This window comes from Haliotis asinina, unplaced genomic scaffold, assembly GCF_037392515.1.
Source record: "Haliotis asinina isolate JCU_RB_2024 unplaced genomic scaffold, JCU_Hal_asi_v2 scaffold_55, whole genome shotgun sequence".
Classification (NCBI taxonomy): Eukaryota; Metazoa; Mollusca; class Gastropoda; order Lepetellida; family Haliotidae; genus Haliotis; species Haliotis asinina.
The window spans coordinates 1-27,178 of NW_027133924.1; the positions used below are offsets into that span (position 1 = coordinate 1).

Here is a 27,178-nt window from a genome sequence, read left to right on the forward strand (position 1 = left end):
TCCAAAATAGGTTTATAGCACACAGACCTCCGAATAGGCTTAGCAGTGGACTGTCAAATAAAACGAAAAGTCTCCCTCTGAAAAAGGTCGACATTATGTTTTGAAAATATTGTTACAGCCCCTCGATACCAAAATTTAGACAAAGCCATGACATTGCACACAGTAGATTTGCCCAGGTGATAACACCTTAGACACACTGGCAACCGACCCGGGGCAGTGACTAGCATGGACATTCTGTCACCCAGTCTAACAATATATGGAATATCTTCAGCTTTTCCACTGTCAACTTGCAACTGGACAGTTCTCACACCAGTCTGAACAGGGGATCCCCCAATTAACATAGTTTCAGGAGTTATGCTCAGCACCTTCCCAAATCTCCTAAAGTAGGAATCCAGGAATTCATTGGATACTACACCATGAATCCAGTGTACTCTCAAATCCAGTACTTCCTTGTCGTAGGGAGAAAAGTCTATTTTAATGTCTCTATAAAATAAGCACCCATGGCGAGCCACCTCCTCGTGGTGGGTGCTGGGTAACGCTAAGTGCTCGCCAACCCCCCGTGTGGATCCGGGGGCATATTTGGTCCACCAATCCGTTGGCCGTGGGTTGCGTCCCTGTGTCGGTGGAGGAGGGGATCCTGGTGGTTGAGGGTAATGGGGGCCTCGAACGACGTTCCTGTTACTCAACACACCACTTTGGCCCTGACTTCACCTAGACGGGTGGTAGAACTGGCCCGGTTCTATCAATCGGCTGGTCACGCCATGCCCTGTGCATGGACAAACTTCCTCAGCAATTATTGTGCATGTTTGTACATTTGTGACAATGAGCGTTTGTTATTATCATACTCTATACTATAATAATTTGCCTAGAGTCCTATGCCAGAAGGCGGTGGCTCATGGGCCAATCTAGTGATGTTGACCTCCGAATGATGTATGTCTCTAATTTCTTGTCTAGGGCCGAACCAGTCTGGCATTGAATTGGTCGACAAATACAGCTATTCGTGTCATATTCGCTGGAGTATACTATCCCTGTATCCCTGGTGTCAGCATCTTGGATACCCGTTGCTAATAGACACCGTCCTTGTTGACACTCCATGGTGGGTGGGGAGCAGGGATGGTGAATGATTTTCCTTTCGCCATGACTTTCCAACAAGCTGGTTCAACTCGACATGACAAAAAACGACGTCTGGACGAACTAGATCGTCCATCCGACACAAATTCAACCACTGATTCCTGGGCTAATCGAAGCAACTGATTTTCTGCCTAACAAACTCAACCCATTTGCCGTGTCAAAAGCTATCTATGGGATCTGTGGGGAGGTGAAAAATGTCACCCGTCTCCGTAATGGTTCACTGTTAGTTGAGTGCGCACGGAGACAGCAATCTCTAAATCTTATGTCTGTTAAAACATTTGCCAATATAGAAGTTGCCGTGTCCGTGCACAAAACTCTTAATTCGTGCCGTGGTATCATACGTGACAGGGCACGCTCTCTGTATGATATGAGTGAAGAGGATATTGCAGCTGAGCTTGAAGATCAGGGGGTTACAGCAGTGAAACGTTTCACCATTAAAAAGGATGGAATTGTAACTAAAACAAATATATATCTTCTAACATTTGCCAGACCTTCTTTACCACAGTCAATTAAGGCAGGATATCTTAACATCGGGGTGGATGTGTATTGTCCCCAATCCACTCCGGTGTTATAAATGTCAACAGTTTGGTCATGGGACTTACTCATGTCGTAATCCTGCAGTATGTTATCGCTGTGGCGATCCTCATGATGGCACAGGTTGCGAGAATGATCTCAAGTGTGTTAACTGCAAAGAGACTCATGCTGCTTCTTCAAGGTCATGCCCTATATATCAAAGGGAATCGAAGATAATGAAAATAAAATGTGAAAAAAATCTCTCTTATTTTGAAGCCAAAAAACTTTTCACCACTCAGTCCTCAACCCCATCAAATATAACATATTCTGCTGCAGTTACCCGTTCTGTAGCAATGTCCTCAGCTGCATGTCAAACTGACTTGACCTGGGTCAAATCAGAAAAATCTGTGTTTTCATCTAACAAACCTGCTTCTGAACCGAAAGAATCTACTGCCCCAGTCACTCAAATAACGTCTGAGTCTCAGACAGAAATTCAGTCTGAGTCATCACAATTGACTGCTTCGCCACTAGCCACATCACAACCACCCACTATTCCAGTGAAAAAGCAGAAAGGTAAAAAATTACATATGACAGAAACACATGTTGTTCCTCTACAAAATACTTTTGGGCCTCTAGACATGGAGGTGACCCCATACTCACAGGACGAGCGGAGGTGCTTACCCCCGTCACGTTCTCGCGAAAGATCGCCCATTGAGCCACCATGACTCAGCTGGCCAATATAATTCAATGGAACTGCAGAGGGATTAAAAATAACTTTAACGAGTTACAGTTACTCGTACAAGATCATCAACCGTCGGCATTCTGTATCCAAGAGACATATCTTAAAGATACAGATAATTTTAAATTGAGACAGTATGATGCTTACCATTCTTTTTCTCCTCAGAGGGATCGTGCAACTGGAGGAGCTTCTATTTTAGTACATCACAACGTCATCCATAGCCCTGTCGCTCTAAATACACAATTGCAAACTGTAGCTGTTCGTATTACTTTGCACATGGCGCTGACATTGTGCAGTTTGTACATACCGCCCTCTTCAAATATTCACAAATCAGATCTTCAAAATTTATATGATCAACTCCCGAAGCCATGTTTAATCACGGGCGATCTTAACGGACACAACCCACTTTGGGGAAGTGTCAACACAAATAGGAAGGGTAAATCATCGAGGATTTCATATCTGATAATAACTTGTGTATTTTCAATGACGATTCAGCTACTTACCTACATCCAGCTACGGGAACATATTCTTCCCTGGATATATCATTTGCCGACTCAAATTTGTGTAATGAATTCGAATGGGAGGTGCATGATGACCTGTGTGGGAGTGATCACTTCCCAACTATTCTTAAAGGCATTATCCCTGGGGATGATCCACCCTTATCCAGACGGAACTTCAAGAAGGCTGACTGGTCCTTATATAAAACACTTTGTATTGATCATTTAAAACCTGATGTTTTTGTAAACAGCGAAGATCCTATACAGCTGTTTTCAGATATAATCAATAACATTGCTGACCAAACTATCCCCAAGTCCTCTGCAATTCCACATGTTCGCAAACCATGGTTTACTAATGACTGTTAACAGGCCAGAAAGAGTAGGAGGAAAGCGGAAAAGTATTTTCGCCGCCACCCTACAGTACATAATTTAGATAGAGTAAAAATTTTAAATGCCAAGGCTCGACGCACTTTTAAACAGAGTAAACGCCTGTCTTTGAGGAACTATGTCTCCAAAATTAATTCCCGTACACCCATGTCTAAGGTGTGGAATATGATACAAAGAATTACGGGCAAAGGTTCCAGATCTACTGTTCATCATCTGAAGGATGGTGACCGGGTATTAACTGATAAATCTGATATTGCCAACAAGCTTGGTGAAACTCTCGCCAAACATTCTTCTTCGTCCAATTACGTACCTGAATTTAAACACTACCAGAAACAGCAGGAGAAGAAGAGAATAAATTTTACCTCAGACAATGGCGAAGACTATAATGAATTATTTTCATTACATGAGCTACACACTGCCCTTGAGCAAGCTCATGATACAGCGTCAGGAGCTGACTATATTCACTATCAGCTCCTGAAACATTTGCCCAAATCATGTTTGGAAACAATGCTCAATATTTTTGATTCAATATGGACTTAGGGAAAATTCCCGTCTTCTTGGCGTAATGCTATTGTAGATCCTATTCCAAAACCTGGCCGGGATCATACTGATCCGTCGAATTACAGACCAAGTTCTTAAACGAGTTGTGTCTGTAAAACCATGGAGCGTATGGTAAACAGTCGATTAACATGGTTTCTTGAAACTAACAACCTTATCACAAATATTCAGTGTGGTTTCAGGAAGAATCGTAGTACCATTGATCATTTGGTACGTTTAGAATCCTTTGTAAAAAATGCATTTATCAATAAGCAACATGCTGTACCGATCTTTTTTTGATCTCGAGAAAGCATACGATACCACCTGGAAGCATGGCATTTTAAAGGATTTACATGGTTTCGGTTTAAGGGGTCGTTTACCTCTGTTTATATCGCAATTTTTACAAGGCAGGCAATTTCAAGTCCGAGTAGGTTCTACCCTGTCTGATCATTACAATCAGCATCAGGGTGTTCCGCAAGGCAGCATTTTGTCTGTGACCTTATTTAGTATCAAGATCAACAGTTTATCCAAGGTTTTAAACGATTCAATAGATGGATCACTTTTCGTGGATGATTTTAATATTTCCTGTCGCGGTAAGAATATGCATACTATTGAACGGCAACTGCAATTATGTTTAAACAAAATAAATAAATGGTGTCTTGAGAATGGTTTTAAATTTTCTAAGACAAAAACTAATTGCTTCCATTTCTGCCGTAAGTATAAACCACATAAGGACCCAGAATTATTTTTAAATGGCACTCCTATCAAAGTCGTTAAGGAGGCCAAGTTCTTAGGTTTGATTTTCGACTCTCATTTAACTTTTCTTCCGCATATCAAATACTTGAAAACTAAATGCCTGAAGGCACTTGATCTATTGAAAGTTGTGTCAAATTCAAAATGGGGAGGGGATCAAGCTACTCTCCTGCACCTATACCGTGCACTTGTCCGTTCGAAGCTTGATTATGGCTCCATCATTTATGGTGGAGCCTGTAAAAGCAATCTAAAACTCCTTGATTCTATCCACCACCAAGGTCTGAGACTTTGTCTTTGGTCGTTCCGAACTTCTCCTATTGACAGTCTCTATGTCGAAGCCGATGAACCATCTCTTACACAGCGCCGTATCAAATTAGCTCTACAATATATTACAAAACTATACTCTAACGAATCCAACCCTGCTTTTAACTGTGTTTTCGATCCTCTTTATGAGCATTTATACATCAAAAAGTCTTCTCTTGTTCCACCTTTTGGGCACAGAATTAAACCATTCATTTCTGCTGCCGGCATTGAGCTGAAAAGTATAGCGCCTTCTCGTCTTCTCCTCCTTGGCAATTAGTGAGGCCACAAGTTGACCTCACATTAACAAAGTTTAAAAAATCAGACACAAACGAATTACAATATAAACAAGAGTTTATGCAATTAAAAAATAATTATAGTACATACAAATCCTTATTTACAGATGGTTCCAAGGATGGTTGCACAGTTGCTTGTGCCACTGTCATTGGATCCAGAACAATATCTTCTCGATTACCTGATAACAGCTCCATTTTCACTGCAGAAGCTAACGCAATATTAACGGCTCTTCAATATATTCAAAGACATCCTAATCATGTACAGTATATAATTTTTTCTGATTCTCTTTCTTGCCTTCAGGCTATTAAAAATTTGTCTTGTAAACATCCACTTTTAATTGACATAATTGAATTGTATAATGATCTTACAACTGGCAGTGCGACATCTTTTGTTGGTTACCCAGCCATGTCGGTATTTCTGGGAATGCAATGGCCGATCTTGCTGCTAAGGCTGCACTCAACAAATCTGTGACACCACGACTTATTCCATGCAGTGACTATAAAGCTAGCATTAGAACTTACATTCGTGATCTGATGCAAAAGAAGTGGGACACCCAAGTTGGAATAAATAAATTACATGCCATAAAACCTTATATTGGTTACACTCACTTGGGCTGTCAGTCCAGATTTGAAGAGGTCGCATTGGCCATACGCGTTACACCCACAGTTATTTACTAAAAGGTGATGATCCTCCGTTTTGTATCCCTTGTGATGAGAGAACCACGGTCAAGCATATCCTGCTTGACTGTTGAATTCTCCATCATAAGGGATAACTATATATTTCAATGTCAAAACAATGAAGGATCTTTTAAGCACAGTTAGTACTCATTTAATTCTTGGATTTTTAAAAGAAATTGATTTTCTTATTGAATTGTAATTGATATGTTCTGTAGATAGTTGTATTTTAATGATTGGTAGTTTAAATTAGTAACTTAGATTGTTAGTGGCTGTACCCTCAACGGGGGTTGAAGTATTGTAAAATTATTGTCCTCCTGAGAGGGTACGTAAGTCCAATACTCTCATAGTCAATTTAAATCTACTACTAGTTTTTAATCGTAGAATATTTGTTGTTTTTAAGTCATGGCTAAATTTCAGGATAATCGCCAATAGCTGAAGGGGTGGTGTAAATCCAGCTAGGTTTCATGCAGGTAGCAGAAGTAATGTAAGTCCCCATGGACCTTAGTATGGTGATCTACTTCAGTTGTTGGCGATCTATAGCCCCGGTTTTATGTTGTATTGTCTTCTTTAAATCCAATGTTTTAACTTTCAATGCTAGTTTTATGTTCTGTGATACTCTAGTGTTTTTACTGTCCTTCGCTGACAGGTTTTACTTTTTCTCTTTTCTCATCCTAACATTACTATAACTTATTTTGTTCTCGTCACGATATGGCTGCAATATTGCCGATGTGACGTTAAATGTTAACTCACTCACTCACTCACTCTATAAAATACTGAGCCCACTGAAAGCAGTAATCGCACTCTATTTTCGTTCTTAAACGTCACAAACCAAGTGCCATTCGCCTTTGGTTTCCATATTGAAAGAATTGGTTGCATGTTGAATAATATCAAACACATTTTCCCTGTCAAAATTTCTAATTGCAGATTTCATACGAACCGTCTGATGTATCGTCCTCCGATCCAGGAAACGGGTCGGCACAGCAGGTTCCACAACTGCAGCATGATAGGCCATGGTCCTTAAGAACAATGGGGGTAGACCCAGAGGTCACATGAAATATGACAATTTTTGTGAAGGCAACAAAATGTTAAAATAACCTTATTTATTCCTTTGAATACACAGAGTGCAGGCGCTAAAACGTCGGGGCGACGTAGGAAAAGCATCCTGCAGCTAGCGCCATGAGCCGGTGGATTGGCGCTTAATTAACGAGGCGCGGGGACACAGCACTTGGAGGAGTTTGTGCAGTCACCCCCAGATAAGCGTAAACAAACAGTGCAACTGACCGCGTGGACTAAATCCACTAAACTTAAATACAGTGCAAGTATCAAAACAATGGTAGGATACGTGAACTTTAGTCACAAATGTTGTTTTATTTAAAAAATATAATGAAAGTTAAAGACATTTTGAAATTTCAATGTAAACTGATCCAGGGGAAACGCGCCGAAGTTTCTGGTATCTCCTTACCACTTGAAAACACTTACTAGGGGTTAGCTGGCTCTTAAGACGTGTGTTATCGGGCAGAATGTGGATGTGAGGGTGTGAGAATCTACGACGTTATTACCGGCGTGCGACACCATGGCCAACGTCCTTGGATACTGGGACAGACAAACTGCAAGTGGAAAATAAATCACTTTGAGGAACTTCCCGGGGCTTGGTTTGGTCGGAGTACAATGTGGTTGAGTGGATGGGTCCATTTCTTCAGTTTGGAAGTGGTTGCATGGTGCCTCCAGTGAAACGGACGCGCGAAAAGGTAGGCAAAGTGAGATTAAAAAAGGGAAATGATATGTGGAAAAGAGAGGGCTAAGTTAAGCGTTCTATTTTTTGAATTGTATTATGAGTGGTGAGCCATTCCCGGAGGTACTGCAATACCGGGTCAACCCGTGATGAGGGCGGAGCAAGCTCCGTGGCACCTCATCCCGTTGCAAAAATCAGTTTAATATCGATGTCTCCAATAGGACACGTATCAGATATTAAGCTGATAAGAACAGATACTTTTTTTTTCTTTTTGATAAAATTTAATGCATATAACAAATTTACAAGCTCGGCCTAAAAGTATATCACAAAAAAGAAGTTTTGCCCTGCAGCGCTAACAACTAAAGAACTAAAAGAGGAAATTGCCAAACCTGGCTACATGCAATACACATTCACACTATATACATCAAATGAAGATAGATCTAGATGAAACACACGTAAATGAAGCATACATAATATATATTAACAAACGAGAAATACAAACAAACATGCCATATTCTAACTGACAACCAATCAAACCATATATATATATAAAGAATCATCAACATGCACATACTATATACATCACACTATACAAACAATATACATGCACAACATCACTATGTAAAATGCTACACATGCCAAAACCTGGCTACATGCACAATACATATTTACAATATAAAGATCAAATGAAGTATGAACTGAATGAAGCGAGCATAAATGAAGCATTCGAAAAGGAAACAAGGGTAAATGAAGCGTACGTAAACCAATAAACTCAAATGAAGCGTACATAATATATAGATAGATTCACAAACTTTTATGCCACATTATGGCTACAAAGTGTCAGTCAGTTAGAGCAAAAGTATGTGCATATATTTATCTATTAAGTTAAATATGTAATTCTAATAAATGATCGGGATTGATTTTACCAAATACTGAAGTTGAAAGCCAGTACCAGGAAAAGACAGATAGCGGAAAGCGACAAAAGTCAACCTTGACACGTGTCCTAAGGAAACATAGAAAACGCAACATGATATCATTTCCATTTAATTTTCTGTGCTCAAATTTATTTGAATTCCGAATAAGCAAAATTGTATATTTTGCCAAAGTTAAAAGGTAAATGCATAATGATTTTTTATAAGAATTTGGAATTTTAGGAACCAAATTAAACCGAATGACTTCGTTAGATCTTTCCAATAAGCCAAAAGACAATTGATCTAACCACTGGAAAACGATATCCCACAAAACATCAACACACGAGCAATAGATGAAAAGATTGTCAGAAGTTTCTATTGCTATACGACAGAGTGGACAGTTAGGAGTGATAGACATTCCCCGAGTATAAAGTGTATACCCCAAGGGGAGAGAATCATAGATGAGACGATAATTGACCGATTTCGAAAGTGGATCCACGAAGGAATTGTGTAGATTAAGCCAAACCTGCTGAAAAGGAATACGTGGATACAACGTTTCAACTTTATTTTCCACAACAGTTTGTAATAAACAAGCATAGTACTGTTTTGATGTAAACCGAAACATATCTATCAAATAATTTGAATTGACAGCTTCAAACTGTCTTAAAGCCAATAAACACGTCTGATACAATAATGGCATCGTCTCAGAATGAGGAAATAATAGTGAAGCAAAAGTAGGACAATAGTGACGTAAAGACATTCCTAACCAATATTTTGCAAAAAATGTCCACTTAGTTGAAGAATTATGCAAAAGATTTTGAATGTGCTTTAAATAAAAAGAATATAATTTTGATTGGATGTGAACTACACCCAAACCCCCATCCAAAATAGGTTTATAGCACACAGACCTCCGAATAGGCTTAGCAGTGGACTGTCAAATAAAACGAAAAGTCTCCCTCTGAAAAAGGTCGACATAATGTTTTGAAAATATTGTTACAGCCCCTCGATACCAAAATTTAGACAAAGCCATGACATTGCACACAGTAGATTTGCCCAGGTGATAACACCTTAGACACACTGGCAACCGACCCGGGGCAGTGACTAGCATGGACATTCTGTCACCCAGTCTAACAATATATGGAATATCTTCGGCTTTTCCACTGTCAACTTGCAACTGGACAGTTCTCACACCAGTCTGAACAGGGGATCCCCCAATTAACATAGTTTCAGGAGTTATGCTCAGCACCTTCCCAAATCTCCTAAAGTAGGAATCCAGGAATTCATTGGATACTACACCATGAATCCAGTGTACTCTCAAATCCAGTACTTCCTTGTCGTAGGGAGAAAAGTCTATTTTAATGTCTCTATAAAATAAGCACCCATGGCGAGCCACCTCCTCGTGGTGGGTGCTGGGTAACGCTAAGTGCTCGCCAACCCCCCGTGTGGATCCGGGGGCATATTTGGTCCACCAATCCGTTGGCCGTGGGTTGCGTCCCTGTGTCGGTGGAGGAGGGGATCCTGGTGGTTGAGGGTAATGGGGGCCTCGAACGACGTTCCTGTTACTCAACACACCACTTTGGCCCTGACTTCACCTAGACGGGTGGTAGAACTGGCCCGGTTCTATCAATCGGCTGGTCACGCCATGCCCTGTGCATGGACAAACTTCCTCAGCAATTATTGTGCATGTTTGTACATTTGTGACAATGAGCGTTTGTTATTATCATACTCTATACTATAATAATTTGCCTAGAGTCCTATGCCAGAAGGCGGTGGCTCATGGGCCAATCTAGTGATGTTGACCTCCGAATGATGTATGTCTCTAATTTCTTGTCTAGGGCCGAACCAGTCTGGCATTGAATTGGTCGACAAATACAGCTATTCGTGTCATATTCGCTGGAGTATACTATCCCTGTATCCCTGGTGTCAGCATCTTGGATACCCGTTGCTAACAGACACCGTCCTTGTTGACACTCCATGGTGGGTGGGGAGCAGGGATGGTGAATGATTTTCCTTTCGCCATGACTTTCCAACAAGCTGGTTCAACTCGACATGACAAAAAACGACGTCTGGACGAACTAGATCGTCCATCCGACACAAATTCAACCACTGATTCCTGGGCTAATCGAAGCAACTGATTTTCTGCCTAACAAACTCAACCCATTTGCCGTGTCAAAAGCTATCTATGGGATCTGTGGGGAGGTGAAAAATGTCACCCGTCTCCGTAATGGTTCACTGTTAGTTGAGTGCGCACGGAGACAGCAATCTCTAAATCTTATGTCTGTTAAAACATTTGCCAATATAGAAGTTGCCGTGTCCGTGCACAAAACTCTTAATTCGTGCCGTGGTATCATACGTGACAGGGCACGCTCTCTGTATGATATGAGTGAAGAGGATATTGCAGCTGAGCTTGAAGATCAGGGGGTTACAGCAGTGAAACGTTTCACCATTAAAAAGGATGGAATTGTAACTAAAACAAATATATATCTTCTAACATTTGCCAGACCTTCTTTACCACAGTCAATTAAGGCAGGATATCTTAACATCGGGGTGGATGTGTATTGTCCCCAATCCACTCCGGTGTTATAAATGTCAACAGTTTGGTCATGGGACTTACTCATGTCGTAATCCTGCAGTATGTTATCGCTGTGGCGATCCTCATGATGGCACAGGTTGCGAGAATGATCTCAAGTGTGTTAACTGCAAAGAGACTCATGCTGCTTCTTCAAGGTCATGCCCTATATATCAAAGGGAATCGAAGATAATGAAAATAAAATGTGAAAAAAATCTCTCTTATTTTGAAGCCAAAAAACTTTTCACCACTCAGTCCTCAACCCCATCAAATATAACATATTCTGCTGCAGTTACCCGTTCTGTAGCAATGTCCTCAGCTGCATGTCAAACTGACTTGACCTGGGTCAAATCAGAAAAATCTGTGTTTTCATCTAACAAACCTGCTTCTGAACCGAAAGAATCTACTGCCCCAGTCACTCAAATAACGTCTGAGTCTCAGACAGAAATTCAGTCTGAGTCATCACAATTGACTGCTTCGCCACTAGCCACATCACAACCACCCACTATTCCAGTGAAAAAGCAGAAAGGTAAAAAATTACATATGACAGAAACACATGTTGTTCCTCTACAAAATACTTTTGGGCCTCTAGACATGGAGGTGACCCCATACTCACAGGACGAGCGGAGGTGCTTACCCCCGTCACGTTCTCGAGAAAGATCGCCCATTGAGCCACCATGACTCAGCTGGCCAATATAATTCAATGGAACTGCAGAGGGATTAAAAATAACTTTAACGAGTTACAGTTACTCGTACAAGATCATCAACCGTCGGCATTCTGTATCCAAGAGACATATCTTAAAGATACAGATAATTTTAAATTGAGACAGTATGATGCTTACCATTCTTTTTCTCCTCAGAGGGATCGTGCAACTGGAGGAGCTTCTATTTTAGTACATCACAACGTCATCCATAGCCCTGTCGCTCTAAATACACAATTGCAAACTGTAGCTGTTCGTATTACTTTGCACATGGCGCTGACATTGTGCAGTTTGTACATACCGCCCTCTTCAAATATTCACAAATCAGATCTTCAAAATTTATACGATCAACTCCCGAAGCCATGTTTAATCACGGGCGATCTTAACGGACACAACCCACTTTGGGGAAGTGTCAACACAAATAGGAAGGGTAAATCATCGAGGATTTCATATCTGATAATAACTTATGTATTTTCAATGACGATTCAGCTACTTACCTACATCCAGCTACGGGAACATATTCTTCCCTGGATATATCATTTGCCGACTCAAATTTGTGTAATGAATTCGAATGGGAGGTGCATGATGACCTGTGTGGGAGTGATCACTTCCCAACTATTCTTAAAGGCATTATCCCTGGGGATGATCCACCCTTATCCAGACGGAACTTCAAGAAGGCTGACTGGTCCTTATATAAAACACTTTGTATTGATCATTTAAAACCTGATGTTTTTGTAAACAGCGAAGATCCTATACAGCTGTTTTCAGATATAATCAATAACATTGCTGACCAAACTATCCCCAAGTCCTCTGCAATTCCACATGTTCGCAAACCATGGTTTACTAATGACTGTTAACAGGCCAGAAAGAGTAGGAGGAAAGCGGAAAAGTATTTTCGCCGCCACCCTACAGTACATAATTTAGATAGAGTAAAAATTTTAAATGCCAAGGCTCGACGCACTTTTAAACAGAGTAAACGCCTGTCTTTGAGGAACTATGTCTCCAAAATTAATTCCCGTACACCCATGTCTAAGGTGTGGAATATGATACAAAGAATTACGGGCAAAGGTTCCAGATCTACTGTTCATCATCTGAAGGATGGTGACCGGGTATTAACTGATAAATCTGATATTGCCAACAAGCTTGGTGAAACTCTCGCCAAACATTCTTCTTCGTCCAATTACGTACCTGAATTTAAACACTACCAGAAACAGCAGGAGAAGAAGAGAATAAATTTTACCTCAGACAATGGCGAAGACTATAATGAATTATTTTCATTACATGAGCTACACACTGCCCTTGAGCAAGCTCATGATACAGCGTCAGGAGCTGACTATATTCACTATCAGCTCCTGAAACATTTGCCCAAATCATGTTTGGAAACAATGCTCAATATTTTTGATTCAATATGGACTTAGGGAAAATTCCCGTCTTCTTGGCGTAATGCTATTGTAGATCCTATTCCAAAACCTGGCCGGGATCATACTGATCCGTCGAATTACAGACCAAGTTCTTAAACGAGTTGTGTCTGTAAAACCATGGAGCGTATGGTAAACAGTCGATTAACATGGTTTCTTGAAACTAACAACCTTATCACAAATATTCAGTGTGGTTTCAGGAAGAATCGTAGTACCATTGATCATTTGGTACGTTTAGAATCCTTTGTAAAAAATGCATTTATCAATAAGCAACATGCTGTACCGATCTTTTTTTGATCTCGAGAAAGCATACGATACCACCTGGAAGCATGGCATTTTAAAGGATTTACATGGTTTCGGTTTAAGGGGTCGTTTACCTCTGTTTATATCGCAATTTTTACAAGGCAGGCAATTTCAAGTCCGAGTAGGTTCTACCCTGTCTGATCATTACAATCAGCATCAGGGTGTTCCGCAAGGCAGCATTTTGTCTGTGACCTTATTTAGTATCAAGATCAACAGTTTATCCAAGGTTTTAAACGATTCAATAGATGGATCACTTTTCGTGGATGATTTTAATATTTCCTGTCGCGGTAAGAATATGCATACTATTGAACGGCAACTGCAATTATGTTTAAACAAAATAAATAAATGGTGTCTTGAGAATGGTTTTAAATTTTCTAAGACAAAAACTAATTGCTTCCATTTCTGCCGTAAGTATAAACCACATAAGGACCCAGAATTATTTTTAAATGGCACTCCTATCAAAGTCGTTAAGGAGGCCAAGTTCTTAGGTTTGATTTTCGACTCTCATTTAACTTTTCTTCCGCATATCAAATACTTGAAAACTAAATGCCTGAAGGCACTTGATCTATTGAAAGTTGTGTCAAATTCAAAATGGGGAGGGGATCAAGCTACTCTCCTGCACCTATACCGTGCACTTGTCCGTTCGAAGCTTGATTATGGCTCCATCATTTATGGTGGAGCCTGTAAAAGCAATCTAAAACTCCTTGATTCTATCCACCACCAAGGTCTGAGACTTTGTCTTTGGTCGTTCCGAACTTCTCCTATTGACAGTCTCTATGTCGAAGCCGATGAACCATCTCTTACACAGCGCCGTATCAAATTAGCTCTACAATATATTACAAAACTATACTCTAACGAATCCAACCCTGCTTTTAACTGTGTTTTCGATCCTCTTTATGAGCATTTATACATCAAAAAGTCTTCTCTTGTTCCACCTTTTGGGCACAGAATTAAACCATTCATTTCTGCTGCCGGCATTGAGCTGAAAAGTATAGCGCCTTCTCGTCTTCTCCTCCTTGGCAATTAGTGAGGCCACAAGTTGACCTCACATTAACAAAGTTTAAAAAATCAGACACAAACGAATTACAATATAAACAAGAGTTTATGCAATTAAAAAATAATTATAGTACATACAAATCCTTATTTACAGATGGTTCCAAGGATGGTTGCACAGTTGCTTGTGCCACTGTCATTGGATCCAGAACAATATCTTCTCGATTACCTGATAACAGCTCCATTTTCACTGCAGAAGCTAACGCAATATTAACGGCTCTTCAATATATTCAAAGACATCCTAATCATGTACAGTATATAATTTTTTCTGATTCTCTTTCTTGCCTTCAGGCTATTAAAAATTTGTCTTGTAAACATCCACTTTTAATTGACATAATTGAATTGTATAATGATCTTACAACTGGCAGTGCGACATCTTTTGTTGGTTACCCAGCCATGTCGGTATTTCTGGGAATGCAATGGCCGATCTTGCTGCTAAGGCTGCACTCAACAAATCTGTGACACCACGACTTATTCCATGCAGTGACTATAAAGCTAGCATTAGAACTTACATTCGTGATCTGATGCAAAAGAAGTGGGACACCCAAGTTGGAATAAATAAATTACATGCCATAAAACCTTATATTGGTTACACTCACTTGGGCTGTCAGTCCAGATTTGAAGAGGTCGCATTGGCCATACGCGTTACACCCACAGTTATTTACTAAAAGGTGATGATCCTCCGTTTTGTATCCCTTGTGATGAGAGAACCACGGTCAAGCATATCCTGCTTGACTGTTGAATTCTCCATCATAAGGGATAACTATATATTTCAATGTCAAAACAATGAAGGATCTTTTAAGCACAGTTAGTACTCATTTAATTCTTGGATTTTTAAAAGAAATTGATTTTCTTATTGAATTGTAATTGATATGTTCTGTAAATAGTTGTATTTTAATGATTGGTAGTTTAAATTAGTAACTTAGATTGTTAGTGGCTGTACCCTCAACGGGGGTTGAAGTATTGTAAAATTATTGTCCTCCTGAGAGGGTACGTAAGTCCAATACTCTCATAGTCAATTTAAATCTACTACTAGTTTTTAATCGTAGAATATTTGTTGTTTTTAAGTCATGGCTAAATTTCAGGATAATCGCCAATAGCTGAAGGGGTGGTGTAAATCCAGCTAGGTTTCATGCAGGTAGCAGAAGTAATGTAAGTCCCCATGGACCTTAGTATGGTGATCTACTTCAGTTGTTGGCGATCTATAGCCCCGGTTTTATGTTGTATTGTCTTCTTTAAATCCAATGTTTTAACTTTCAATGCTAGTTTTATGTTCTGTGATACTCTAGTGTTTTTACTGTCCTTCGCTGACAGGTTTTACTTTTTCTCTTTTCTCATCCTAACATTACTATAACTTATTTTGTTCTCGTCACGATATGGCTGCAATATTGCCGATGTGACGTTAAATGTTAACTCACTCACTCACTCACTCTATAAAATACTGAGCCCACTGAAAGCAGTAATCGCACTCTATTTTCGTTCTTAAACGTCACAAACCAAGTGCCATTCGCCTTTGGTTTCCATATTGAAAGAATTGGTTGCATGTTGAATAATATCAAACACATTTTCCCTGTCAAAATTTCTAATTGCAGATTTCATACGTACCGTCTGATGTATCGTCCTCCGATCCAGGAAACGGGTCGGCACAGCAGGTTCCACAACTGCAGCATGATAGGCCATGGTCCTTAAGAACAATGGGGGTAGACCCAGAGGTCACATGAAATATGACAATTTTTGTGAAGGCAACAAAATGTTAAAATAACCTTATTTATTCCTTTGAATACACAGAGTGCAGGCGCTAAAACGTCGGGGCGACGTAGGAAAAGCATCCTGCAGCTAGCGCCATGAGCCGGTGGATTGGCGCTTAATTAACGAGGCGCGGGGACACAGCACTTGGAGGAGTTTGTGCAGTCACCCCCAGACAAGCGTAAACAAACAGTGCAACTGACCGCGTGGACTAAATCCACTAAACTTAAATACAGTGCAAGTATCAAAACAATGGTAGGATACGTGAACTTTAGTCACAAATGTTGTTTTATTTAAAAAATATAATGAAAGTTAAAGACATTTTGAAATTTCAATGTAAACTGATCCAGGGGAAACGCGCCGAAGTTTCTGGTATCTCCTTACCACTTGAAAACACTTACTAGGGGTTAGCTGGCTCTTAAGACGTGTGTTATCGGGCAGAATGTGGTTGTGAGGGTGTGAGAATCTACGACGTTATTACCGGCGTGCGACACCATGGCCAACGTCCTTGGATACTGGGACAGACAAACTGCAAGTGGAAAATAAATCACTTTGAGGAACTTCCCGGGGCTTGGTTTGGTCGGAGTACAATGTGGTTGAGTGGATGGGTCCATTTCTTCAGTTTGGAAGTGGTTGCATGGTGCCTCCAGTGAAACGGACGCGCGAAAAGGTAGGCAAAGTGAGATTAAAAAAGGGAAATGATATGTGGAAAAGAGAGGGCTAAGTTAAGCGTTCTATTTTTTGAATTGTATTATGAGTGGTGAGCCATTCCCGGAGGTACTGCAATACCGGGTCAACCCGTGATGAGGGCGGAGCAAGCTCCGTGGCACCTCATCCCGTTGCAAAAATCAGTTTAATATCGATGTCTCCAATAGGACACGTATCAGATATTAAGCTGATAAGAACAGATACTTTTTTTTTCTTTTTGATAAAATTTAATGCATATAACAAATTTACAAGCTCGGCCTAAAAGTATATCACAAAAAAGAAGTTTTGCCCTGCAGCGCTAACAACTAAAGAACTAAAAGAGGAAATTGCCAAACCTGGCTACATGCAATACACATTCACACTATATACATCAAATGAAGATAGATCTAGATGAAACACACGTAAATGAAGCATACATAATATATATTAACAAACGAGAAATACAAACAAACATGCCATATTCTAACTGACAACCAATCAAACCATATATATATATAAAGAATCATCAACATGCACATACTATATACATCACACTATACAAACAATATACATGCACAACATCACTATGTAAAATGCTACACATGCCAAAACCTGGCTACATGCACAATACATATTTACAATATAAAGATCAAATGAAGTATGAACTGAATGAAGCGAGCATAAATGAAGCATTCGAAAAGGAAACAAGGGTAAATGAAGCGTACGTAAACCAATAAACTCAAATGAAGCGTACATAATATATAGATAGATTCACAAACTTTTATGCCACATTATGGCTACAAAGTGTCAGTCAGTTAGAGCAAAAGTATGTGCATATATTTATCTATTAAGTTAAATATGTAATTCTAATAAATGATCGGGATTGATTTTACCAAATACTGAAGTTGAAAGCCAGTACCAGGAAAAGACAGATAGCGGAAAGCGACAAAAGTCAACCTTGACACGTGTCCTAAGGAAACATAGAAAACGCAACATGATATCATTTCCATTTAATTTTCTGTGCTCAAATTTATTTGAATTCCGAATAAGCAAAATTGTATATTTTGCCAAAGTTAAAAGGTAAATGCATAATGATTTTTTATAAGAATTTGGAATTTTAGGAACCAAATTAAACCGAATGACTTCGTTAGATCTTTCCAATAAGCCAAAAGACAATTGATCTAACCACTGGAAAACGATATCCCACAAAACATCAACACACGAGCAATAGATGAAAAGATTGTCAGAAGTTTCTATTGCTATACGACAGAGTGGACAGTTAGGAGTGATAGACATTCCCCGAGTATAAAGTGTATACCCCAAGGGGAGAGAATCATAGATGAGACGATAATTGACCGATTTCGAAAGTAGATCCACGAAGGAATTGTGTAGATTAAGCCAAACCTGCTGAAAAGGAATACGTGGATACAACGTTTCAACTTTATTTTCCACAACAGTTTGTAATAAACAAGCATAGTACTGTTTTGATGTAAACCGAAACATATCTATCAAATAATTTGAATTGACAGCTTCAAACTGTCTTAAAGCCAATAAACACGTCTGATACAATAATGGCATCGTCTCAGAATGAGGAAATAATAGTGAAGCAAAAGTAGGACAATAGTGACGTAAAGACATTCCTAACCAATATTTTGCAAAAAATGTCCACTTAGTTGAAGAATTATGCAAAAGATTTTGAATGTGCTTTAAATAAAAAGAATATAATTTTGATTGGATGTGAACTACACCCAAACCCCCATCCAAAATAGGTTTATAGCACACAGACCTCCGAATAGGCTTAGCAGTGGACTGTCAAATAAAACGAAAAGTCTCCCTCTGAAAAAGGTCGACATAATGTTTTGAAAATATTGTTACAGCCCCTCGATACCAAAATTTAGACAAAGCCATGACATTGCACACAGTAGATTTGCCCAGGTGATAACACCTTAGACACACTGGCAACCGACCCGGGGCAGTGACTAGCATGGACATTCTGTCACCCAGTCTAACAATATATGGAATATCTTCAGCTTTTCCACTGTCAACTTGCAACTGGACAGTTCTCACACCAGTCTGAACAGGGGATCCCCCAATTAACATAGTTTCAGGAGTTATGCTCAGCACCTTCCCAAATCTCCTAAAGTAGGAATCCAGGAATTCATTGGATACTACACCATGAATCCAGTGTACTCTCAAATCCAGTACTTCCTTGTCGTAGGGAGAAAAGTCTATTTTAATGTCTCTATAAAATAAGCACCCATGGCGAGCCACCTCCTCGTGGTGGGTGCTGGGTAACGCTAAGTGCTCGCCAACCCCCCGTGTGGATCCGGGGGCATATTTGGTCCACCAATCCGTTGGCCGTGGGTTGCGTCCCTGTGTCGGTGGAGGAGGGGATCCTGGTGGTTGAGGGTAATGGGGGCCTCGAACGACGTTCCTGTTACTCAACACACCACTTTGGCCCTGACTTCACCTAGACGGGTGGTAGAACTGGCCCGGTTCTATCAATCGGCTGGTCACGCCATGCCCTGTGCATGGACAAACTTCCTCAGCAATTATTGTGCATGTTTGTACATTTGTGACAATGAGCGTTTGTTATTATCATACTCTATACTATAATAATTTGCCTAGAGTCCTATGCCAGAAGGCGGTGGCTCATGGGCCAATCTAGTGATGTTGACCTCCGAATGATGTATGTCTCTAATTTCCTGTCTAGGGCCGAACCAGTCTGGCATTGAATTGGTCGACAAATACAGCTATTCGTGTCATATTCGCTGGAGTATACTATCCCTGTATCCCTGGTGTCAGCATCTTGGATACCCGTTGCTAATAGACACCGTCCTTGTTGACACTCCATGGTGGGTGGGGAGCAGGGATGGTGAATGATTTTCCTTTCGCCATGACTTTCCAACAAGCTGGTTCAACTCGACATGACAAAAAACGACGTCTGGACGAACTAGATCGTCCATCCGACACAAATTCAACCACTGATTCCTGGGCTAATCGAAGCAACTGATTTTCTGCCTAACAAACTCAACCCATTTGCCGTGTCAAAAGCTATCTATGGGATCTGTGGGGAGGTGAAAAATGTCACCCGTCTCCGTAATGGTTCACTGTTAGTTGAGTGCGCACGGAGACAGCAGTCTCTAAATCTTATGTCTGTTAAAACATTTGCCAATATAGAAGTTGCCGTGTCCGTGCACAAAACTCTTAATTCGTGCCGTGGTATCATACGTGACAGGGCACGCTCTCTGTATGATATGAGTGAAGAGGATATTGCAGCTGAGCTTGAAGATCAGGGGGTTACAGCAGTGAAACGTTTCACCATTAAAAAGGATGGAATTGTAACTAAAACAAATATATATCTTCTAACATTTGCCAGACCTTCTTTACCACAGTCAATTAAGGCAGGATATCTTAACATCGGGGTGGATGTGTATTGTCCCCAATCCACTCCGGTGTTATAAATGTCAACAGTTTGGTCATGGGACTTACTCATGTCGTAATCCTGCAGTATGTTATCGCTGTGGCGATCCTCATGATGGCACAGGTTGCGAGAATGATCTCAAGTGTGTTAACTGCAAAGAGACTCATGCTGCTTCTTCAAGGTCATGCCCTATATATCAAAGGGAATCGAAGATAATGAAAATAAAATGTGAAAAAAATCTCTCTTATTTTGAAGCCAAAAAACTTTTCACCACTCAGTCCTCAACCCCATCAAATATAACATATTCTGCTGCAGTTACCCGTTCTGTAGCAATGTCCTCAGCTGCATGTCAAACTGACTTGACCTGGGTCAAATCAGAAAAATCTGTGTTTTCATCTAACAAACCTGCTTCTGAACCGAAAGAATCTACTGCCCCAGTCACTCAAATAACGTCTGAGTCTCAGACAGAAATTCAGTCTGAGTCATCACAATTGACTGCTTCGCCACTAGCCACATCACAACCACCCACTATTCCAGTGAAAAAGCAGAAAGGTAAAAAATTACATATGACAGAAACACATGTTGTTCCTCTACAAAATACTTTTGGGCCTCTAGACATGGAGGTGACCCCATACTCACAGGACGAGCGGAGGTGCTTACCCCCGTCACGTTCTCGCGAAAGATCGCCCATTGAGCCACCATGACTCAGCTGGCCAATATAATTCAATGGAACTGCAGAGGGATTAAAAATAACTTTAACGAGTTACAGTTACTCGTACAAGATCATCAACCGTCGGCATTCTGTATCCAAGAGACATATCTTAAAGATACAGATAATTTTAAATTGAGACAGTATGATGCTTACCATTCTTTTTCTCCTCAGAGGGATCGTGCAACTGGAGGAGCTTCTATTTTAGTACATCACAACGTCATCCATAGCCCTGTCGCTCTAAATACACAATTGCAAACTGTAGCTGTTCGTATTACTTTGCACATGGCGCTGACATTGTGCAGTTTGTACATACCGCCCTCTTCAAATATTCACAAATCAGATCTTCAAAATTTATACGATCAACTCCCGAAGCCATGTTTAATCACGGGCGATCTTAACGGACACAACCCACTTTGGGGAAGTGTCAACACAAATAGGAAGGGTAAATCATCGAGGATTTCATATCTGATAATAACTTATGTATTTTCAATGACGATTCAGCTACTTACCTACATCCAGCTACGGGAACATATTCTTCCCTGGATATATCATTTGCCGACTCAAATTTGTGTAATGAATTCGAATGGGAGGTGCATGATGACCTGTGTGGGAGTGATCACTTCCCAACTATTCTTAAAGGCATTATCCCTGGGGATGATCCACCCTTATCCAGACGGAACTTCAAGAAGGCTGACTGGTCCTTATATAAAACACTTTGTATTGATCATTTAAAACCTGATGTTTTTGTAAACAGCGAAGATCCTATACAGCTGTTTTCAGATATAATCAATAACATTGCTGACCAAACTATCCCCAAGTCCTCTGCAATTCCACATGTTCGCAAACCATGGTTTACTAATGACTGTTAACAGGCCAGAAAGAGTAGGAGGAAAGCGGAAAAGTATTTTCGCCGCCACCCTACAGTACATAATTTAGATAGAGTAAAAATTTTAAATGCCAAGGCTCGACGCACTTTTAAACAGAGTAAACGCCTGTCTTTGAGGAACTATGTCTCCAAAATTAATTCCCGTACACCCATGTCTAAGGTGTGGAATATGATACAAAGAATTACGGGCAAAGGTTCCAGATCTACTGTTCATCATCTGAAGGATGGTGACCGGGTATTAACTGATAAATCTGATATTGCCAACAAGCTTGGTGAAACTCTCGCCAAACATTCTTCTTCGTCCAATTACGTACCTGAATTTAAACACTACCAGAAACAGCAGGAGAAGAAGAGAATAAATTTTACCTCAGACAATGGCGAAGACTATAATGAATTATTTTCATTACATGAGCTACACACTGCCCTTGAGCAAGCTCATGATACAGCGTCAGGAGCTGACTATATTCACTATCAGCTCCTGAAACATTTGCCCAAATCATGTTTGGAAACAATGCTCAATATTTTTGATTCAATATGGACTTAGGGAAAATTCCCGTCTTCTTGGCGTAATGCTATTGTAGATCCTATTCCAAAACCTGGCCGGGATCATACTGATCCGTCGAATTACAGACCAAGTTCTTAAACGAGTTGTGTCTGTAAAACCATGGAGCGTATGGTAAACAGTCGATTAACATGGTTTCTTGAAACTAACAACCTTATCACAAATATTCAGTGTGGTTTCAGGAAGAATCGTAGTACCATTGATCATTTGGTACGTTTAGAATCCTTTGTAAAAAATGCATTTATCAATAAGCAACATGCTGTACCGATCTTTTTTTGATCTCGAGAAAGCATACGATACCACCTGGAAGCATGGCATTTTAAAGGATTTACATGGTTTCGGTTTAAGGGGTCGTTTACCTCTGTTTATATCGCAGTTTTTACAAGGCAGGCAATTTCAAGTCCGAGTAGGTTCTACCCTGTCTGATCATTACAATCAGCATCAGGGTGTTCCGCAAGGCAGCATTTTGTCTGTGACCTTATTTAGTATCAAGATCAACAGTTTATCCAAGGTTTTAAACGATTCAATAGATGGATCACTTTTCGTGGATGATTTTAATATTTCCTGTCGCGGTAAGAATATGCATACTATTGAACGGCAACTGCAATTATGTTTAAACAAAATAAATAAATGGTGTCTTGAGAATGGTTTTAAATTTTCTAAGACAAAAACTAATTGCTTCCATTTCTGCCGTAAGTATAAACCACATAAGGACCCAGAATTATTTTTAAATGGCACTCCTATCAAAGTCGTTAAGGAGGCCAAGTTCTTAGGTTTGATTTTCGACTCTCATTTAACTTTTCTTCCGCATATCAAATACTTGAAAACTAAATGCCTGAAGGCACTTGATCTATTGAAAGTTGTGTCAAATTCAAAATGGGGAGGGGATCAAGCTACTCTCCTGCACCTATACCGTGCACTTGTCCGTTCGAAGCTTGATTATGGCTCCATCATTTATGGTGGAGCCTGTAAAAGCAATCTAAAACTCCTTGATTCTATCCACCACCAAGGTCTGAGACTTTGTCTTTGGTCGTTCCGAACTTCTCCTATTGACAGTCTCTATGTCGAAGCCGATGAACCATCTCTTACACAGCGCCGTATCAAATTAGCTCTACAATATATTACAAAACTATACTCTAACGAATCCAACCCTGCTTTTAACTGTGTTTTCGATCCTCTTTATGAGCATTTATACATCAAAAAGTCTTCTCTTGTTCCACCTTTTGGGCACAGAATTAAACCATTCATTTCTGCTGCCGGCATTGAGCTGAAAAGTATAGCGCCTTCTCGTCTTCTCCTCCTTGGCAATTAGTGAGGCCACAAGTTGACCTCACATTAACAAAGTTTAAAAAATCAGACACAAACGAATTACAATATAAACAAGAGTTTATGCAATTAAAAAATAATTATAGTACATACAAATCCTTATTTACAGATGGTTCCAAGGATGGTTGCACAGTTGCTTGTGCCACTGTCATTGGATCCAGAACAATATCTTCTCGATTACCTGATAACAGCTCCATTTTCACTGCAGAAGCTAACGCAATATTAACGGCTCTTCAATATATTCAAAGACATCCTAATCATGTACAGTATATAATTTTTTCTGATTCTCTTTCTTGCCTTCAGGCTATTAAAAATTTGTCTTGTAAACATCCACTTTTAATTGACATAATTGAATTGTATAATGATCTTACAACTGGCAGTGCGACATCTTTTGTTGGTTACCCAGCCATGTCGGTATTTCTGGGAATGCAATGGCCGATCTTGCTGCTAAGGCTGCACTCAACAAATCTGTGACACCACGACTTATTCCATGCAGTGACTATAAAGCTAGCATTAGAACTTACATTCGTGATCTGATGCAAAAGAAGTGGGACACCCAAGTTGGAATAAATAAATTACATGCCATAAAACCTTATATTGGTTACACTCACTTGGGCTGTCAGTCCAGATTTGAAGAGGTCGCATTGGCCATACGCGTTACACCCACAGTTATTTACTAAAAGGTGATGATCCTCCGTTTTGTATCCCTTGTGATGAGAGAACCACGGTCAAGCATATCCTGCTTGACTGTTGAATTCTCCATCATAAGGGATAACTATATATTTCAATGTCAAAACAATGAAGGATCTTTTAAGCACAGTTAGTACTCATTTAATTCTTGGATTTTTAAAAGAAATTGATTTTCTTATTGAATTGTAATTGATATGTTCTGTAAATAGTTGTATTTTAATGATTGGTAGTTTAAATTAGTAACTTAGATTGTTAGTGGCTGTACCCTCAACGGGGGTTGAAGTGTTGTAAAATTATTGTCCTCCTGAGAGGGTACGTAAGTCCAATACTCTCATAGTCAATTTAAATCTACTACTAGTTTTTAATCGTAGAATATTTGTTGTTTTTAAGTCATGGCTAAATTTCAGGATAATCGCCAATAGCTGAAGGGGTGGTGTAAATCCAGCTAGGTTTCATGCAGGTAGCAGAAGTAATGTAAGTCCCCATGGACCTTAGTATGGTGATCTACTTCAGTTGTTGGCGATCTATAGCCCCGGTTTTATGTTGTATTGTCTTCTTTAAATCCAATGTTTTAACTTTCAATGCTAGTTTTATGTTCTGTGATACTCTAGTGTTTTTACTGTCCTTCGCTGACAGGTTTTACTTTTTCTCTTTTCTCATCCTAACATTACTATAACTTATTTTGTTCTCGTCACGATATGGCTGCAATATTGCCGATGTGACGTTAAATGTTAACTCACTCACTCACTCACTCTATAAAATACTGAGCCCACTGAAAGCAGTAATCGCACTCTATTTTCGTTCTTAAACGTCACAAACCAAGTGCCATTCGCCTTTGGTTTCCATATTGAAAGAATTGGTTGCATGTTGAATAATATCAAACACATTTTCCCTGTCAAAATTTCTAATTGCAGATTTCATACGTACCGTCTGATGTATCGTCCTCCGATCCAGGAAACGGGTCGGCACAGCAGGTTCCACAACTGCAGCATGATAGGCCATGGTCCTTAAGAACAATGGGGGTAGACCCAGAGGTCACATGAAATATGACAATTTTTGTGAAGGCAACAAAATGTTAAAATAACCTTATTTATTCCTTTGAATACACAGAGTGCAGGCGCTAAAACGTCGGGGCGACGTAGGAAAAGCATCCTGCAGCTAGCGCCATGAGCCGGTGGATTGGCGCTTAATTAACGAGGCGCGGGGACACAGCACTTGGAGGAGTTTGTGCAGTCACCCCCAGACAAGCGTAAACAAACAGTGCAACTGACCGCGTGGACTAAATCCACTAAACTTAAATACAGTGCAAGTATCAAAACAATGGTAGGATACGTGAACTTTAGTCACAAATGTTGTTTTATTTAAAAAATATAATGAAAGTTAAAGACATTTTGAAATTTCAATGTAAACTGATCCAGGGGAAACGCGCCGAAGTTTCTGGTATCTCCTTACCACTTGAAAACACTTACTAGGGGTTAGCTGGCTCTTAAGACGTGTGTTATCGGGCAGAATGTGGTTGTGAGGGTGTGAGAATCTACGACGTTATTACCGGCGTGCGACACCATGGCCAACGTCCTTGGATACTGGGACAGACAAACTGCAAGTGGAAAATAAATCACTTTGAGGAACTTCCCGGGGCTTGGTTTGGTCGGAGTACAATGTGGTTGAGTGGATGGGTCCATTTCTTCAGTTTGGAAGTGGTTGCATGGTGCCTCCAGTGAAACGGACGCGCGAAAAGGTAGGCAAAGTGAGATTAAAAAAGGGAAATGATATGTGGAAAAGAGAGGGCTAAGTTAAGCGTTCTATTTTTTGAATTGTATTATGAGTGGTGAGCCATTCCCGGAGGTACTGCAATACCGGGTCAACCCGTGATGAGGGCGGAGCAAGCTCCGTGGCACCTCATCCCGTTGCAAAAATCAGTTTAATATCGATGTCTCCAATAGGACACGTATCAGATATTAAGCTGATAAGAACAGATACTTTTTTTTTCTTTTTGATAAAATTTAATGCATATAACAAATTTACAAGCTCGGCCTAAAAGTATATCACAAAAAAGAAGTTTTGCCCTGCAGCGCTAACAACTAAAGAACTAAAAGAGGAAATTGCCAAACCTGGCTACATGCAATACACATTCACACTATATACATCAAATGAAGATAGATCTAGATGAAACACACGTAAATGAAGCATACATAATATATATTAACAAACGAGAAATACAAACAAACATGCCATATTCTAACTGACAACCAATCAAACCATATATATATATAAAGAATCATCAACATGCACATACTATATACATCACACTATACAAACAATATACATGCACAACATCACTATGTAAAATGCTACACATGCCAAAACCTGGCTACATGCACAATACATATTTACAATATAAAGATCAAATGAAGTATGAACTGAATGAAGCGAGCATAAATGAAGCATTCGAAAAGGAAACAAGGGTAAATGAAGCGTACGTAAACCAATAAACTCAAATGAAGCGTACATAATATATAGATAGATTCACAAACTTTTATGCCACATTATGGCTACAAAGTGTCAGTCAGTTAGAGCAAAAGTATGTGCATATATTTATCTATTAAGTTAAATATGTAATTCTAATA

At 39.8% G+C, this 27,178-nt stretch overlaps 3 non-coding genes across 3 annotated transcripts; all 3 read right to left on the reverse strand.

The window, feature by feature from the left end:
• Positions 1–7,664: 7,664 nt before the first annotated feature.
• Positions 7,665–7,848, reverse strand: LOC137270346 (U2 spliceosomal RNA). Its single transcript, XR_010955277.1, has one exon. It is a non-coding gene; the product is annotated as a U2 spliceosomal RNA (small nuclear RNA).
• Positions 7,849–17,019: 9,171 nt separating this feature from the next.
• Positions 17,020–17,203, reverse strand: LOC137270353 (U2 spliceosomal RNA). The gene has a single exon (XR_010955283.1). It is a non-coding gene; the product is annotated as a U2 spliceosomal RNA (small nuclear RNA).
• A 9,171-nt stretch (positions 17,204–26,374) lies between these two features.
• On the reverse strand, positions 26,375–26,558 carry LOC137270354 (U2 spliceosomal RNA). Its single transcript, XR_010955284.1, has one exon. It is a non-coding gene; the product is annotated as a U2 spliceosomal RNA (small nuclear RNA).
• Positions 26,559–27,178: the final 620 nt, after the last annotated feature.